Genomic DNA, 19,381 nt, shown 5'->3' on the forward strand with positions numbered 1-19,381 from the left:
CTAGGGTTTTCAGAAATCTTCACTCTCTGTTGTCTTTTAGGGACCAGTTTCTCAGGAACAGGGCCTGGACCAGGAATCATTTGTATGGGTTGGATATTGAATTCAGGTTGTTCCTGGTTTGATGGAGTTTTGGTGGATGATGGAGATGATGGTACAGAGGGTGAAACAGGGGATGAGGTTTCTTTTGGTGAGGTAGCCATGGAGAAGCAGAGCTTTTGGAGTGGTTTCGTGAATATCTGAGAAGTGTTGGGGAATGCTGATGAAAACAAGATTGCCACGAAAATGTAAGTTTGAATGAGGAATGTAGGGGGACGTGTGAAACGAAGGTTGAATTTGTTTTGGCCCAGTAGTGAACGTGCTATTAACGTTTGAGCACGTTCAGATAGAAGTAATTGCTATAACTCCTCTATCAGACAAATGCCCAGCTTGCCCCTCAGTTTTTCAAACTGATTTGCATCCAATGCCTTTGTGAAAATATCTGCTACTTGTTCCTCAGTGGCAACATGCTCCAGTGTGATAACTTTATCATCAACAAGATCTCTAATATAGTGATGTCTAATGTCAATGTGCTTGGTTCTGCTGTGTTGAACAGGATTTTTAGAAATATTAATAGCACTCATGTTGTCACAGTACAATGTCATGACATCTTGTTCGACATTGTACTCCTTCAGCATCTGCTTCATCCAAACTAGTTGTGAACAGCTGCTTCCTGCTGCAATATACTCTGCTTCTGCAGTAGATAGGGACACACAGTTCTGCTTCTTGCTGAACCATGAAATAAGATTGTTTCCCAAATAGAAACATCCACCAGAAGTGCTTTTTCTGTCATCTGCACTTCCAGCCCAATCAGCATCACAATATCCAACCAGCATTGAATCTGAACAATGACAGTACATAATCCCATAGTCACTGGTGCCATTTACATATTTCAGAATTCTCTTTACTTGATTCAAGTGACTTATCTTGGGATTGGCTTGATATCTTGCACAAACGCCTACTGCAAAGGTGATGTCAGGTCTGCTTGCTGTTAAATATAGTAAGCTTCCAATCATGCTTCTGTACAGACTTTGATCAACACTGGTGCCAGCTTCATCCTTTGACAGCTTCAAGTGAGTAGGTGCAAGTGTTCTTTTATGGCTGGCATTTTCCATCCCAAACTTCTTGACAATGTTCTTTGCATACTTGCTTTGTGAGAGGAACATGAAGTCTTCCATCTGCTTCACTTGGAGTCCCAGAAAATAAGTCAGCTCTCCAACAAGACTCATCTCAAATTCAGATTGCATCTGTTGGACAAAATGTCGAAGCATCTCATTCGACATCCCTCCAAACACAATGTCATCAACATATATCTGTGCTATCATCAAGTTTTCAGCATCTTGTTTGACAAAGAGAGTCTTGTCAATTCCTCCCTTCCTATACCCTTGCTGAGTAAGGAACTCTGTTAGCCTTTCATACCAAGCTCTTGGAGCTTGCTTCAATCCATAGAGAGCCTTCTTGAGCCTGTATACATGATCTGGATGAGTTGGATCTACAAATCCCTTTGGCTGCTCCACATAGACTTCTTCATTCAGGTATCCATTCAGAAACGCGCTCTTCACATCCATCTGGTACAGCTTGAATTTGAGGATGCAAGCTACACCAAGTAACAATCTGATGGACTCAAGTCTAGCAACAGGGGCGAAAGTTTCATCAAAGTCTACACCTTCAATCTGAGTGTAGCCTTGAGCAACAAGTCTGGCCTTGTTTCTGGTTATAACACCTTCTTCATTGGTTTTGTTCTTGAAGATCCACTTGGTGCCAATCACATTAGTTCCCTCGGGTCTAGGAACTAGCTCCCAAACTTCATTCCTTTTGAATTGCTCCAATTCTTCTTGCATAGCATTGATCCAGAACTCATCAGTCAGTGCCTCTTTCACATTCTTTGGCTCAGTTTTGGAGACAAAGCATGAATTGGAGACAATCTCAATCTCCCTTGATCTTGTAGTGACTCCTCTGTTTGGATCTCCTATAATCAGCTCCTTGGGGTGCATCTTCTGGATTCTAATGGAGGGACTCTTGTCAGGTTGATTGATGTTTGGTTCATCTGTAGCAGAATCAGAGTTTTCTGCATTTTCTGCATTTTCTGCACTTTTAGCTGTATCTGCTACATTGTCTCCCGATGTTCTAACATCTTCTTCGACATCCTTCTTTCTTGCTGGAGTTAGATCATCAACAACCACATTGATGGATTCCATCACAGTTCTGGTTCTGGAATTGAATACTCTATATGCTCTGCTGTTTGTGGAGTATCCCAAGAATATTCCTGCATCACTCTTGGGATCCATCTTTCTCCTTTGCTCTCTATCTGCCAAAATGTAACATGGACTTCCAAAGATGTGGAAGTGCTTGACAGTTGGCTTCCTCCCTTTCCAGATTTCATACAGTGTGGTTGGAGTCCCTCTTCTAAGTGTGACTCTGTTGTGGATATAGCATGCTGTGTTCATGGCTTCAGCCCAGAGATTATAGGGAAGTTCTTTGGCATGAAGCATGACCCTAGCAGCTTCTTGCAAAGTCCTGTTTTTCCTTTCAACTATGACATTTTGTTGTGGTGTGATGGCTGCAGAGAACTCATGAGTGATGCCTTCAGATGTGCAAAATTCAGTAAACTTGCTGTTTTCAAACTCTCTGCCATGGTCACTCCTAATTCTCTTGATGACACAGTCTTTTTCTCTTTGAAGTCTTAGACTCAACTCTTTGAATACTTCAAAGGTGTCTGATTTCTCTCTGATAAAGTTGACCCAGGTAAATCTGGAGAAATCATCCACAACAACATAGGCATATCTTCAGATGTGCAGAATTCAGTAAACTTGCTGTTTTCAAAGTTGACCCAGTAGGCTGCCTCCACCTGTAATCGATTACAATGCGTCCTGGTCTATAAATATCACGTTTTTCAGAAACCCCTGCGCAGCCTCTTCCCCCTTGCGACGTTCCTCCATTCCCAAACCTTCAAACCTTCCTATCTTACTCATTTCTTCATCAAATCGACTCCCGTAACTTGCAATCTTCTTCTTTTTCAATTTCCTTTTGATTTCACCGATTGAAATCTGCAAAAACTCCATCATATGGCAGAATCATCAAAGAAACGTAAGGGTTCATCCACCTCCGCTTCGGCTTCAAGAGCTCATCGTTCCGAAGCCAACAGCGCATCCACAGCACCAATTCCACCCTCCTTATCCTCTTCCACATTGTTCTCTTCCGAAGAACAGCAGAAACAGTACTCAAATCTCTTTTCATCTCGTTCCATTATCAACCCTAAGTTCATTGATATGGAATTCTTCTCTGCTGAAACTTTTGATTGCATTCAAGCATTTCAGAACTTAGGTCTCATACCTTTCATGTCATTACAATTGTCTGTTTATCCTGAATTGGTTAAAGCTTTTTATTGTAATCTTGAAATTCAGGAAAGTACTTTGATTTCTGAGGTTTTTGGGATAAAAATGGTCATTGACCTATCCCTTTTCCATGACTTAACCCAATTGTCCAGTGACAGTGTACCATTTGAAGGTACACTGAATGACGATTGGAAATTTGACTTCTTTGCACATGATGCCTGCCAGTTGGTCTACACCAACCATGCGGATATGACCGGACGCCTTCTTGCCGGTTCATTGGCTTTTGAAAGCCGCATCCTTCATTATATAATTGTGCGTATTTTGCTTCCACGATCTTCCAACCTTGCCCAAGTTTCCGAGGAAGATCTTGTTATCACGTGGGCCTTTCATACCGGGCGTCAACTTGACTGGGCACACTTAGTCAAATATCGCATGCATAAGGCGTTGCGATTAAATGCTCCTTTGCAATATCCACATCTTGTCACTCTCTTTTTTCGCCATTTTCAAATTCCTCTTGATTCTGAACCTTACGTTCCAATCAAGAGATCCTTTTTAATTGGTGCTGCTGTGATTTCTTCTTTTGGTTACCGCAAAGAGCATGATGGCTCTTGGGTCAAAAAGGGTGCTTAACCCGCTGATGATGAAGGCAACCTACCAGTTGAAGATAATTCCTCTCTTCTTCGAAAGCTTTTGGACAAGTTCGATGGTCTTCAGACTTTTGTTGGTGACAAGTTTGATGCTATGGAATTGCAAGTCGACATGTAGTTCGATGCCATGGAATCAAGGATCACCAAAGTTGAAGAAGATGTCTCCTTCATCCGTACTTGCTTTGATCCACCACCACCGCCTCCATCATCTTCTTAGCTTATATGTTATTATTATGACTAAGTATTATTAGTGATTAAGTATTATTAGTACTTTGTTTTATCGCCGTGTATTTGGCTTTTTGTTGCTCTAGTTATCGTAATCTTGCACTATTATTATATTTCTAGACTTTGCTTTGGTTGATTATGGCAATGTATGGATTTATTTTGGTTTAATGTTTGGCTCTGTTTAGCTATTGATTGTCTTAATCCTGCCTAGGTTAGCTTTGCTATTCTTAGCCGGTCCCAAGCCCGGATAAAAGGAGAGGGTTGTGTTAGGCTTTCGACAGCCAACGTAAAACTTTGTCGAATCTCTACGACATGGATCAATTACGTAATAATGTGAATGCTAGGTCGTTGCCCGGAAGCAACGCGCTGTATGGCTCGAGTACAGTGTCAAAAGAGCAAGGGCCACTGCATCGCCGCCCGGATGTAGTGAAAAGTAAGCAAGGGTTCCCACATTTTCGTGAACGGGTGTGGGTAAAGAAGCTAGTTCATGACAGAAGGATTCGCTTTGGTACATGGAATATAGGCACACTTACTGGAAAATCTATGGAAATAGTGGATGTTATGGTGAGGAGGAAGATCAATTTTATGTGCCTACAAGAAACTAAGTGGACAGGTGAAAAAGCGAAAGAATTAGACAACTCTGGATTTAAGCTGTGGTATACGGGAAAAATCAGATCAAGAAATGGGGTAGGGATTATTGTGGACAAGGAGTGGAAGAAGGATGTCGTGGATGTAAGAAGAGTAGGAGATTGTATCATAGCCTTAAAATTGGTAGTGGGATAGGACACCTTTAATGTTATTAGTGGGTACGCACCTCAGGTTGGGTTAGCAGAACACTTTAAGGTAAAATTTTGGGAGGATCTAGAAGGGGTACTTCAGGATATACCCCAAGGAGAGAAAGTTTTCCTAGGAGGGGATCTCAATGGACATGTAGGTAGCGTGGCTAGAGGTTTTGAGGGGGTGCATGGGGGTTTTGGCCTAGGGGAGATGAATGGGGAGGGTAAATCCATCTTGGAGTTTTCGGAGGCTTTGGATCTTTCTATAGCCAATACATGGTTTAAGAAAAGAGAGGAACATCTTATCACTTACAAAAGTGGAGGGACATGTTCTCAGATAGATTTCTTCCTTATCAGGAAGTCTGATAGGAAGTATTGCTTGAACTGTAAAGTTATCCCGGGAGAGAGCTTGACTACCCAACATAGAGTTTTGGTTATGGATGTAAGAATTAGAGATAGGGCAAAGAGAAGAAGTCCTATGGTAGCACCAAGGATCAAATGGTGGCACTTGAAGGGTGAGAAACAAGGAATCTTCCAACAAAAGATATGGGAGGGATGGTGTGGACAATCACAAGGAAGTGCAAATGATATGTGGAACAAGATGTCCCAAGAGATTATTAAAGTGGCTAAAGAGACGTTGGGTGAATCTAGAGGTTTTGGACCTAGGGGTAAAGAATCGTGGTGGTGGAATGAAAGTGTTCAGAGCAAAGTTAGAGTAAAAAAGGAGTGTTTCAAGGAGTGGTCTAGGTGTAGAAATTTTGAAACTTGGGATAAGTATAAGATAGCTAGAAATGAAACCAAAAAGGCGGTGAGTGAGGCAAGAGCCCAAGCTTTTGACGGACTATACCAAGCTCTAGGCACCAGGGACGGAGAAAGATCTATATATAGGCTTGCTAAGGGTAGAGAGAGGAAGACTAGAGATTTGGATCAAGTAAAGTGTGTTAAGGATGAAGAAGGCAAAGTCTTAGTGTAGGAAAAAGATATAAAGGAAAGGTGGAAGGCGTATTTCCACAACTTATTTAATGATGGATATGGATATGACTCTAGCAGTCTAGACACAAGAGAAGAGGACCGGAACTATAAGTACTATCGTTGGATTCAGAAACAGGAAGTAAAGGAAGCGTTGAAAAGAATGAGTAACGGTAAGGCGGTGGGGCCAGACAACATACCTATTGAAGTGTGGAAAACTCTTGGAGATAGAGGTCTTGAGTGGCTCACCAAACTCTTTAATGAAATTATGAGGTCAAAACGCATGCCGGAGGAATGGAGGAGAAGCACGTTAGTGCCAATCTATAAGAACAAGGGGGATATACAAAATTGTGCAAATTATAGGGGAATCAAGCTCATGAGTCATACCATGAAATTATGGGAAAGAGTGATCGAACGGAGATTAAGAAAGGAGACTCAAGTTACTGAGAATCAATTTGGTTTCATGCCGGGAAGGTCGACCATGGAAGCGATTTATTTATTACGGCGGGTGATGGAGCAATATCGCATGGACCAACAAGACTTGCACTTGATTTTTATTGACTTGGAGAAAGCGTATGATAGAGTGCCTAGAGAGATTTTGTGGAAAGCTCTAGAGAAGAAAGGGGTTAGGGTTGCATATATTCGAGCTATCCAAGATATGTATGATAGGGTATCGACTAGTGTTAGGACACAGGGTGGAGAGTCAGACAATTTTCCCATCATAATTGGTTTGCATCAAGGGTCAACCCTTAGCCCCTACCTTTTTACCTTAATTCTGGATGTCCTCACGAAACAAATCCAAGAGATAGCGCCGAGATGCATGCTTTTTGCAGATGACATAGTCCTCCTTGGAGAGTCGAGGGAGGAGTTGAATGAGAGGTTGGAAACTTCGAGACGAGCTCTAGAAACACATGGCTTTCGCCTAAGCAGAAGCAAATCAGAGTATATGGAATGTAAGTTCAACAAAAGAAGGAGGGTTTCTAACTCAGAGGTGAAAATAGGAGACCATATTATCCCTCAAGTCACACGGTTTAAATATCTTGGGTCTGTAATACAGGATGATGGAGAAATTGAAGGGGATGTGAATCATCACATTCAAGCAGGATGGATGAAATGGAGAAAAGCATCGGGGGTGTTATATGATGCAAAGGTACCGATCAAGCTAAAGGGAAAGTTTTATCGGACTGCGGTAAGACCGGCGATTTTGTACGGAACAGAATGTTGGGCGGTCAAGAGCCAACATGAGAATAAAGTAGGTGTAGCGGAGATGAGGATGTTGCGGTGGATGTGTGGTAAGACTCGACAGGATAAAATTAGAAATGAAGCTATTAGAGAGAGGGTTGGAGTAGCGCCTATTGTAGAGAAGATGGTGGAAAATAGACTTAGGTGGTTTGGGCATGTAGAGAGAAGACCGGTAGACTCTGTAGTGAGGAGAGTAGACCAGATGGAGAGAAGGCAAACAATTCGAGGCAGAGGAAGACCCAAAAAGACTATAAGAGAGGTTATCAAAAAGGATCTCGAACTTAATGATTTGGATAGAAGTATGGTACTTGATAGAACATTATGGCGGAAGTTGATCCATGTAGCCGACCCCACCTAGTGGGATAAGGCGTTGTTGTTGTTGTTGTTGTTTAGCTATTGATTGTCTTGCTTAGTTCTTTTTGATGTTGCCAAAGGGGGAGAGAACTTGGGTTAGAAATCAATTAAAATTAAAATTAGGCATACATGCCAAAAGATAGGGGGAGTAAGGGCTGTGTGAACGTGCTATCATCTTGTATATAGCTTGTCTTGATTTCAGGATTGTCATCATAAAAAAGGGGGAGATTGTAGACAAAGGATCAAGCTGAATGTTTTGATGATGCCAAAGGGAAAGCTTGCCAAAGGGTTACATGTTTCTCAAAGCTTTATTCAAGACAAAGATATTCAAGATGGATGATCAAGACAGTTTCTAGAGTCTTAGAAAGAGTATATTAAAATAGGAAGGGAATTCCTATTGAAGTAGCAAAAGGTTTGGCCAAGAAATTTAAGTTAAAAAGTCTTTTTCAAGAGATTTACTCTCTGGTAATCGATTACCAGAGGATGTAATCGATTACCAGAGGCCAAAACTAATTTACAACAGCTATTAAAATTTGAATTCAAAATTTGCACTGTGTAATCAATTACACATATATGGTAATCGATTACCAGCAGCTATTGAACGTTTTAATTCAAATTTTAAAGCTTGTAATCGATTACACATATACTGTAATCGATTACCAGAGAAGATTTTCAGAAAAATATTCTCAACAGTCACATGTTTTTACTTGGTTCTTGAATGGCCATCAAAGGCTTATATATATGTGACTTGAGACATGAATTTGCTAAGAGTTTTTCAGAACAAAAAGGTCTTATCCTCTTAAAAAGAAAAATCGTTTTATCCTCTTACAAATTCCTTGGCCAAAACACTTGTGATTCAATAAGGAATTATTTGAGTGCTCAAATTGTTCAATCTATCTTTTTCAAGGGAGATTACTTCTTTTCTTCTTCTTTATTCTGAAAAAGGATTAAGAGACCGAGGGTCTCTTGTTGTAAAGAAATCTGAACACAAAGGAAGGGTTGTCCTTGTGTGGTTCAGATCTTGTAATAGGCTTTTACAAGATAGTGGAACTCTCAAGCGGGTTGCTTGGGGACTGGACGTAGGCACAAAGGTGTGACCGAACCAGTATAAATCTGAGTTTGCAATCTCTCTTCCCTTAAACTCCTTTATTTATTATTGTTTTATATTCATATTCAAATTGCTCTATTTGAATCAATATTTAAGAAGTTCATTTTTAAGGGAATTTATAACTTGAATAGAAAGTGAAATAAAATTTTAATAAGGGAAATAGTTTGTGATATCTTAATTCAACCCCCCCTTCTTAAGATATCTGAGGCCACTTGTCCAACAATCTAAGGGAACCACTCTTCATTTTAACAAGAGATTCAAGCTAATCAAGATTCATTCATTGTTCATCATGATTTGATCATTCTTTGAAGAAGAGCTTGAAGATGTTGATCTACACATAAATGTGTATTCAATCCAATTTTGATTTCTTTCTTGTTTCTGATCTTGATTGGGATTACCGAGGGTTTGTATGAATTAATAGGGTTTCAAATCCTGTTATTTCTCTTGTAGGGTTCAAGGAAAGTGTAGAATTAGGGAATTGCAAGTGCCTAGCATTTGTACTTGATTCTCTAGTAGTGGAAGTTTTAAGGGGTTCTAGAACAACTGGATGTAGGTCCTCTTGAGGACTAAACCGGTATAAATTTTGAGTGCGATTCTCTCTTTCTCTAAACCTTTATTTTGATAGTCAATCTTGGTAATGGAATTGATATGAAAGGGCAATAAAACTTTGTTTTTCATGTGATATTGATTTCATTGTTTTCTTGGTTGTGATAATCTTTTTGTCACAAAATTTTGAGAAAAATTTGATTAATCAATGTAGAAGCAAAGACATTGATGCTTTGATGATGCCATGTGATCATGTGCTTCTCAAGTTTAATTCAAGAGGATTATGCGCTTCTCAAGTTTAATTCAAGACAAGAGTCTAAGAAATTCAAGATACATCATCAAGAAGATCTCTAGTGATTTAGGAAGGGAATTCCAAATTGAAACAACAAGAGGTTTGGCCAAGAGATTTAAGCTAAAATGTCTTTTTCAAGAGATTTACTCTCTGGTAATCGATTACCAGAGGAGGTAATCAATTACTAGTGGCCAAAATGATTTATAACAGCCATTAGAAATTTAAATTCAAATTTTACACTGTGTAATCGATTACACATGGATGCTAATCGATTACCAGCAGTTATTGAACGTTTCGATTTAAATTTTAAAGCCTGTAATCGATTACACAAGTCTCGTAATCGATTACCAGAGGGGATTTTCAGAAAATTATTTTCAAGAGTCACATCTATTGAAATGGTTTTTACATGGTCATCAAAGGTCTATTTATATGTGACTTGGAACACGAATTTGCTTAGAGTTTTTCAGAACAAAAAGGTCTTATCCTCTCAAAAAGCAAAATTATCTTATCCTCTTAAAAATTCCTTGGCCAATACACTTGCAATTCAATAAGGAATTATTTTGAGTGCTCAATTGTTCAATCTATCTCTTTCAAGAGAGATTTCTTCTTCTCTTCATCTTATTTTTGAAAAGGGATTAAGAGACCGAGGGTCTCTTGTTGTAAAGCATTCTGAACACAAAGGAAGGGTTGTCCTTGTGTGGTTCAGAACTTGTAAAGGGATTTTCCAAGATAGTGGAACTCTCAAGCTAGTTGCTTGAGGACTGAATGTAGGCACAAGGGTGTGGCCGAACCAATATAAATCTGAGTTTGCAATCTTTCTTCCTTTAAACTCTTTTATTGTTTATTGCTTATTGATTCTTTTTAGTAAGTTTAATTTGCATAATTATTTGATTGTTCATTTTGAAAGGAATCTTGGGATTTGGGTTAAAATCAAAATAGAATTTTTAATTAGGAAAAGTTTGTGATATCTTAATTCAACCCCCCCCCCCCCTTCTTAAGATATCTGAGGCCACTTGTCTAACAATCAAAAGGGGTTGTTTAATTGAATTAACAAATTAAGAGGTAAAGTTTTTGAAGGGGTCTATTCAACACCCCTTCTAGATTTTCAGTTATTCCAACACCCTCCTCTGCCCCCCAACCTCCCTCTGCAACCTTTCCCTTTTCCTTTTTTGTTCCCTTTCTCCCTCCCCATTTTCTCTCACTCCACCCCCTCTGCCCCCAACCTCCCTCTGTAGCCTCTCCCTTCCTTTTTTCTCTTATACATTAGATCTACTTAACATCTTGTCGATGGAGCTTGCCCGTACACCTCGGGGCCACTGTGCACTATCTAATCATAGACGTGGGCTACCGCAGCCCATACCTCTTTAGGACTAGATCTATGTTTTTAATTGTTTGTTAAAAAATTTATTATTTTCATTGTAGTTGTTGTTTGGATATGTTATTGTTTAGGGTGGGGATCTGATCTTCCTTTTGTTGTTCTGTTTCTTCTTCTCCGTTCCCCCTCATGACATTGTTGGTTCCCTCCAAAATTCATTAGGGAGAGAGAGTAAAAAATGATTTTTTAAAGGGTGCAGATCTTGAGGGATCTATTGGAAGACCACATGCTCTAGCATAGAGGTCCTATCTCCCCCTTAGTTATAAATCTATTGAAGATCAGATCTTGAGCTCAAGATCCCAGCTCAAGATCTATTGTTAAAGATGCTCTAAGGATTAGTGTTGTTGAGATTTGGTATTTTGTACAAAGATAAGAAGTTAGTCTTGATTTCACGGGACTATTCTTTTGTTGTATAGTTACTGCGAACTGCACAACTTTTGACATTTTTTCTGAATTCTTTTGATATCATGTATTTTGATTTCTTTATAGTTGTATTGATCATAATATTGACACTTTGACTATGACACACTACTGATGACAATTTACTTTATTACAATTATGTATAGACATATGATGCATGCTAGTATATTGATATTTTTTACCAAATCATTGTTCTTTATGTAATATGCAACATAGTTTCCAATTTTTATTTTATGACTAGCCTTTATACAACATTTTTAAATATGCGAGGCAATCACATTTAACAAAACTTTGCTATTATTTGTTACAATTTCTATAATATGTTTTTTATATTATAAAGTTTATTGTAAAAAAAGTTACCCACGTTTTTTAACAAGAGTGTGTGTGTGCATCCACATCCTGAGCATGATGTTTGTTCGCAGTCGGCTAGTGCACCGGATAGCACAAGTAGTATAAAACGGTGAGAAGTATCGAACTCTCGGAGAACTTGTGTTGATCACTGCACAATTTGCACAAGTAGGGGTCATCCCAAATAAAATGCTTAGCATCACTTTTAATTTTATCTTTTTGGGTCATAGATGCTGAGGGAGGAAAAACAAAAGCAACTAAATAATTGACAATGTTAGCAAACCAGGGGGTAGAAAGAGAGTCAGAAATACTATACAGTATATACAAATGATCATCTGGGAAATCATCCCGAATGGGTGAATCCGCATCAGATACATGATCGATCCGACTCAAATGATCAGCAACTAAATTTTGTGCCCCGCTCCTATCACGGATCTCCAAGTCAAACTCTTGGAGCCAGAGCATCCATCAGATCAACCTAGGCTTAGAATCAGCCTTCTTCAACAAGTACTTTAGAGCTGCATGGTCAGTATAAACAATAATGCGGGTACCAAGCAAATAAGATCAAAATTTTTCAAGAGCAAAAACTATGGCTAGAAGCTCTTTCTCAGTAGTAGTATAATTCGCTTGGGCAGCATCTAAAGTCCTAGAAGCATAATATATCACCCTGGGCAATTTATCAATTTTCTGAGCAAGGACAACCCCCAATGCATAATTTGATGCATCACACATAAGCTCAAAAGGGGCTATCCAGTCGGGTGCCTGGATGATGGGGGTGGTAGTCAGCGCTCTTATGAGGCAATCAAAAGCCTCTTTGCATCTGTCATTAAAGTCAAACTCCACCGCCTTTTGCAACAAGTTGGACAGTGGAAGGGCTACTTTGCTAAAATCTCTTATAAAGCGCCTGTAGAATCCTGCATGACCAAGAAAAGATCGCACCTCTCGCACACAAGAGGGGTAAGGCAATTGTGAAATAACAGAAATTTTTGCAGGATCTACTTCAATACCCTTATTGGAAATAATGTGGCCTAAAACTATACCTTGCTCAACCATAAAATGACATTTTTCAAAATTTAGAACAAGGTTAGTTTCAATGCATCTATTCAAAACTTTTTCCAAACTATCCAAACAACCATCAAAAGAGGATCCATATACAGTGAAATCATCCATAAACACCTCTATGCAATTTTCTAAGAAATCACTGAAAATACTAATCATGCACCGCTGGAAGGTACCAGGGGCATTGCACAGGCCGAAAGGCATCCTCCTATAGGCAAAAGTGCCGAAGGGGCAGGTGAATGTGGTCTTTTCCTGATCCTCAGGAGCAATAGTAATTTGCATATAACCAGAAAAACCATCAAGGAAACAGTAGTGAGATTTACCTGCCAGGCGTTCAAGCATCTGGTCAATGAATGGCAGGGGAAAATGGTCCTTTTTGGTAACTTGGTTCAGCCTCCTATAGTCAATGCAGACTCTCCAACTGTTCTGCACCCGAGTAGGAATTAGCTCCTCCTTCTTAGTTTTTATCACTATGAGGCCGGTCTTCTTCGGGACTACCTAAACAGGACTCACCCATTGGTTGTCAGAGATAGGATAAATGATTCCAGCTTGCAAAAGCTTGGTTATCTCCTTCTTCACTACATCAAGAATCACCGGGTTGAGTCTTCTCTGTGGCTGTCTTACTAGTTTAGCTCCATCCTCTAAATTTATTCGATGCATACATGTGGATGGGCTAATACCAGGAATGTCCGCCAGGGTCCAGCCTATAGCCTTCTTATGCTTCTTAAGAATAGACAACAACTTCTCCTCTTGCTCATTAGCAAGGGAGGCAGATATAATCACTGGAAAAATTTTGGTATCATCCAAGTAAGCGTATTTTAAATTTGATGGCAGAGGCTTCAATTCTGGTGTGGTCGGCTGGATAGTGGTAGAAGGAGATGGTTTCTCAGCCTGTACCTCATAAAGAAAGTCAGAGGTATGTGTACTTCCTGAAACATGGTTAGTCCTATCTGACTCTATAAAATCAATCTCAAGAGGTAAAACATCACCAGACATGCAATCAATATCAATTTCATATTCACTCTCAGCATCAAGTATAGATTCAGACATATGATCAAGTACAATTTCAGACTCAATGCATGAAGAGTGAGAGGCATGCAGATTAGAATAAAGGTCAATCATGTATTCATCAACAACATGGTCAATTATTTCAGCACGAAATACAGAAAGATCTTCAGATTGGTATTTCATAGCATCCAGAATATTAAAATGAACAGTTATATCACCAAACTCCATGGATAGTGTGCCTGCATATACATCTATCTTAGTTCTAGCAGTTTTCATAAAGGGTCTGCCTAGAATGATGGGAACTGATCCTTGAGAAAATCCATCCTCCATATTCCAAATATAAAAATCAACAGGGAAAATCAGTTCACCAACCCTAACTAAGACATCTTCTATGAAACCAACAGGATAGGCAACACTTCTATTAGCTAAATGAATTACCACATCAGTTGACTACAAGGGACCTAGAGATAGAGAATTAAAAATAGACAGAGGCATAACACTAACAGAAGCTCCTAAATCTAGCATGGCATTGTCAAACTTACTTTTCCCTATAATACAAGGTATGCTAAATGTACCTAGATCTTTACATTTTTCAGGATTTGGGGGACAAATTTACCAATCAATGTGGAGACATTTCTGCCCATGCTAATTCGTTCACTTCCTTTAAGCTTCCGCTTATTAGTGCACAGCTCCTTCAAGAATTTAGCATATCTAGGAATTTGCTTTATTGCATCCAGCAGAGGTATGTTACCTCTACTTTTCTAAATGTTTCCAAGATCTCTTTCTCTGCCTCTTCCATTTTTTTGTTGGAAACTGCTCTTGGAGGGAATGGAAGAGGGATGTGCTGCTTCTGCAAATCAGAATTACCAGTGGAAGATTCACCTGCACATAAATTGTTAGGTAAATTTTTGTCATCACCTTTTTCTGGAGTAGAGTGAAGTTGGGCAGGTTTATTTGCAGATGCGGAAGGTGCTACGGGTTGAGGTCCTTGACACTGCTTTCCCAACCTCAATGAAATGGCACTGACATTTTTGGGATTTTGGATAGATTGAGAAGGCAGCTTGCCAGAATTCTAGGACAGCATGTTCTGCATAGTCATTTGCCTCACAAGTTCTTCGAGGGAAGGTTGCGGAGGAGCCTCAACTGTTTGCTGTTTCTAGGGCTGTTGCTGTTGTTGGATTGGTGGAGGAATGTATGGTCTGCATGGGCCAACAACATTTTGGAAGGAAGGAGATGGCTGTTGTTGTTGTTGTTGAGGGCTAGACCATCTGAGATTAGGGTGATTCCTCCATCCAGGGTTGTATCTATTGCTGGAGAGGTCATAATTGTTCTGCTGTGGTTGATTTTGCTGCTGAGGTTGAGAATGTCTATTGTAAATGTTTGCAGCATAAGCTTTAGGCTGCTCAATTGCTCCAGGTTGCTGCATGGAAGGGCAAAGGTCTGTATGGTGGTCAGCAGAGGAGCATCAACCACAGACTCTTGCGACAGGTATAGATTTCTGATTCATGGTCAGTTGGGTTACCAAGTTGACCAATGCATCTAGTTTTCCTTCAAGCTTCTTAGTTTCAGATGATGCAGATGAGTTTGTAGCCACCTCATGCACTCCTCTAATGACTATAGCATCATTTCTGGCACTAAACTGCTGGGAGTTGTAAGCCATCTTCTCAATTAAATTTCTAGCTTCAGCAGGAATCATGTCTCCAAGGGCTCCACCACTGGCAGCATCTATCATACTTCTCTCCATATTACTGAGTCCTTCATAAAAATATTGGAGAAGAAGCTGCTCCGAAATCTGATGGTGAGGGCAACTGGCACATAGTTTATTAATCTCTCCCAGTATTCGTATAGGCTCTCTCCACTGAGTTGTCTAATACCTGAGATATCCTTCCTGATGGATGTGGTCCTGGAAGCAGGGAAAATTTTTTCTTAGAATACTCTCTTAAGGTCATCCCAGCTCGTGATGGACCTTGGAGCAAGGTAATACAGCCAGTCCTTTGCCACTCCCTCTAAAGAATGAGGAAAAGCCTTCAAAAATATGTGATCCTCTTGGACATCTGAGGGTTTCATGGTGGAGCAGACAATATGAAATTCTTTCAAATGTTTGTGCAAGTCTTCACCTGCAAGGCCATGAAACTTTGGAAGCAAATGGATTAGTCCAGTTTTAAGAACATATGGGACATCTTCATTAGGGTATTGGATGCACAAGCTTTCGTAGGTGAAATCAGGTGCAGCCATTTCCCTTAGAGTCCTCTCACGGGGTGGAGGTTGTGCCATGTTCTCAGAATGTTCAAAATCAGAATGCTCAAAATTATAATGCTCAAAATCAGGATGTTCAAAATCACCAATAACAGAATGCACAGATTCACTAGTAATGGAATGCTGAAGATGATCAAAAGGTATAAAATGATGTCTAACTAATCTATGAAATGTCCTATCTATCTCAGGATCAAAGGGTTGTAAGTTAGATGGATTGCCTCTAGTCATACACTACATTCAGCATGCACAACTAGTTGCCTTGTCATGTAAATAACGGTGTAGGTTTGAACTACAACTACCCTCAAATGATATCCAAATGACTTGAAATTTTGTGAGAAACCTTATAAAATTATGAGAAGATAGCACATAAAATTTCAAACAAAAATTCAAAGTCTAACTATGGAAGCTAAAAATGGTAGGTTGAGAAAAATAAGTGAATAAAACTTCAAAAAAAAAAAACTTTTGACAGAATCACTTTTTTTTGGATGATGGAGACCTCAGCCGGCCTATGGCGGGCTTTCATGGCGTAGGAAATTTTTTTCTACCCCAAATACATACTTAATAATTGCGATTCTGATAACCGGAGCAAAAGTTATGGTCGTTTGAAGTTTTGACAAAAACAAAATTTGCTACTTTTTTGGAACTTCCAAATCTGACCAAAATAAAGGCTCTAGCTATTTTTCCCACAAAATATAGATTAAAAGAAGTTACCACAAAAAAATTCAGCCAAAAATAACAACCCTAGCTACTAAAACAAAAAAAAAATCCAAAATAATTCAGCATAGGTGGTCGCTAAAATCCGTCGCTACATGATTTCAACTACTACTCTGTTTTGCCGCAAACAACAGTGGTTGCTAAGTCTGTCGCAAAATACTATTCATAGAAAAACACCCAAAACTGAAACAGGGGAAGCGCTTAATAGGAAAACTAAAACATAACATACACTAAACAAAATAACAAGACACTAAACAACACTAACACAAGCACTAACACAACATTAACAATTAAACATAAAACACAAAATAATTAAACACTAACACGACACTAGCTATTATGAACCTTTGGACATTGCTCCCCGGCAACGGCGCCAAATTTGATCGAGGTTGTACCCGAATCAAATAAACATGAAAATGCAGTAACTAGGAAGTGATCCTAGGTCGTTTCCCAACGAGCAATGATAAACCAAATGTTCATAATATACTTGCAGTAACAGTAACGATTGGGGGGGGTTTGTTTGTTTTGTGATTTAAAGAACAGAACAAGTAAACTGGAATACGAAACTAATAATATTAAAAGCGGGTTGTTTCCTCTGATTCAGAAGCCATTCTCTTGTCCTGGGTTATGGAGAATTCGTCCCTAACAGTTAACCACTTAATCCAACCCTATTTCAATTAACTAAGCGAAAATCAACTTAGGGTTGTCAATACATGATTAGACAACACATACACCAGTTAGCCCTTCATCCATTAAGCATGAACGCAAGTTAGGCTCAGAGGCAATTAATCGAACACGAAGCGTGCACAGATTAATGTTAACGAATTTGGGTTAACTGGTGAAGGGAAAACTGCCAGGAAGCCACATTATAAACGAAACCTCAAAGAAAGTTGAGCTTCGTCCTCAAAAGGAAACAACACCATAATATTTAGCCTTGCATAGATTCAAATAGAAAACGTAAATGAAACTAAAAGCAGAAATGTAAACGAAGCAGAAACGTAAATGAAGGCAGAAGAAGAAACAAGAACGAAATTGTAATTAGAAGCAGAAAATGGAAAATTGCATTACGTGAACAGTAGCATTAGAACAGAAAAACGTAAAAACCATAAACCCTATGCTCTGAATAATAGTCTAACAGAATAGCCTTGCACAAATCCCAAGGCTGCTATTTAAAAAGAGTCACTCAAAGTCACTGGGCCCTATTACAATATTCTGGCCCAAAATGAAATAAACGCTCAACCACATAAAATGAAATTGCAATCTCCTAATTAGAAATTAACTAAGGTAAGCGCTGCTTTATTTGCCCTCTTCAAGTCCATAACCAAAATCCAGATTAAGCCCAATGTTTCATTAATTCCTGAAATTAGATTAAAAACATCAAATTAGCTAAATGAGCCCAAATAATAAAACTGCCTAATTAATTTGACAATTAAGACTAATCAGCAATTAAAATGGTGCAAAAAGGGTTTAAGAAATAGAAGAAAATGATGGCACATCAATCATTTTATACCTTTTAAGCATCCTAAGCATTTTGTTACTGGTGAGTTTGTGCATTCTGTTATTGGTGATTTTGAACATCCTGATTTTGAGCATTATAATTTTGAACATTCTGATTTTGAACACTCTGAGAACATGGCACAACCTCCACCCCATGAGAGGACTCTAAGGGAAATGGCTGCACCTGATTTCACCTACGAAAGCTTGTGCATCCAATACCCTGATGAGGATATCCCATATGTTCTTAAAACTGGACTGATCCATTTGCTTCCAAAGTTGCATGGCCTTGCAGGTGAAGACTCGCACAAACATCTAAAAGAATTCCATATTTTCTGCTCCACCATGAAACCCCTAGATGTTTAGGAGTATCACATATTTCTGAAAGCTTTTCCTCATTCTTGAGAGGGAGTGGCAAAGGACTGGCTATATTACCTTGCTCCAAGGTCCATCACGAGTTGGCATGACCTCAAGAGAGTATTCTTAGAAAAAAAATCCCTGCTTCCAGGACCACGACCATCAGAAAGGATATTTCAGGCATTAGGCAACTCAGTGGAGAGAGCCTATATGAATACTTGGAGAGATTTAAGAAACTATGCACCAGTTGCCCTCACCACCAGATTTCGGAGCAGCTTTTTCTCCAATATTTTTATGAAGGACTCAGTAACATGGAGAGAAGTATGATAGATGTTGCCAGTGGTGGAGCCCTTGGAGACATGATTCCTGCTAAAGCTAGAAATTTAATTGAGAAGATGGCTTCCAACTCCCAACAGTTTAGCGCCAGAAATGATGCTATAGTCATTAGAGAAGTGCATGAGGTAGCCACAAACTCATCTACATCATCTGAAACTAAGAAGCTTGAAGGTAAGCTAGATGCCTTGGTTAACCTGGTAACCCAGCTGGCTTTGAATAAAAAATCTGCACCTGTCGCCAGACTCTGTGGTTTATGCTCCTCTGCCGACCACCACACAGACCTTTGCCCTTCTGTGCAGCAATCTGAAGCAATTGAACACCTGAAGCTTATGCTGCAAACATCTACAATAGACCTCCTCAACCTCAGCAACAAAATCAGCCACCACAGAACAATTATGACCTCTCCAGCAAAAGGTACAATCCCGGGTGAAGGAACCATCCCAACCTTAGATGGTCGAATCCTTCACAACAGCAGCAACAACAA

General features: G+C 39.4%; 1 non-coding gene across 1 annotated transcript; it reads right to left on the reverse strand.

Annotated features, from left to right (window-relative positions):
* Positions 1–18,719: 18,719 nt before the first annotated feature.
* LOC114410937 lies at positions 18,720–18,826 on the reverse strand. Its single transcript, XR_003666329.1, has one exon. It is a non-coding gene; the product is annotated as a small nucleolar RNA R71 (small nucleolar RNA).
* Between the last annotated feature and the right edge of the window lie 555 nt (positions 18,827–19,381).

This window comes from Glycine soja, chromosome 4 (assembly GCF_004193775.1).
Source record: "Glycine soja cultivar W05 chromosome 4, ASM419377v2, whole genome shotgun sequence".
NCBI classification, from domain to species: domain Eukaryota; kingdom Viridiplantae; phylum Streptophyta; class Magnoliopsida; order Fabales; family Fabaceae; genus Glycine; species Glycine soja.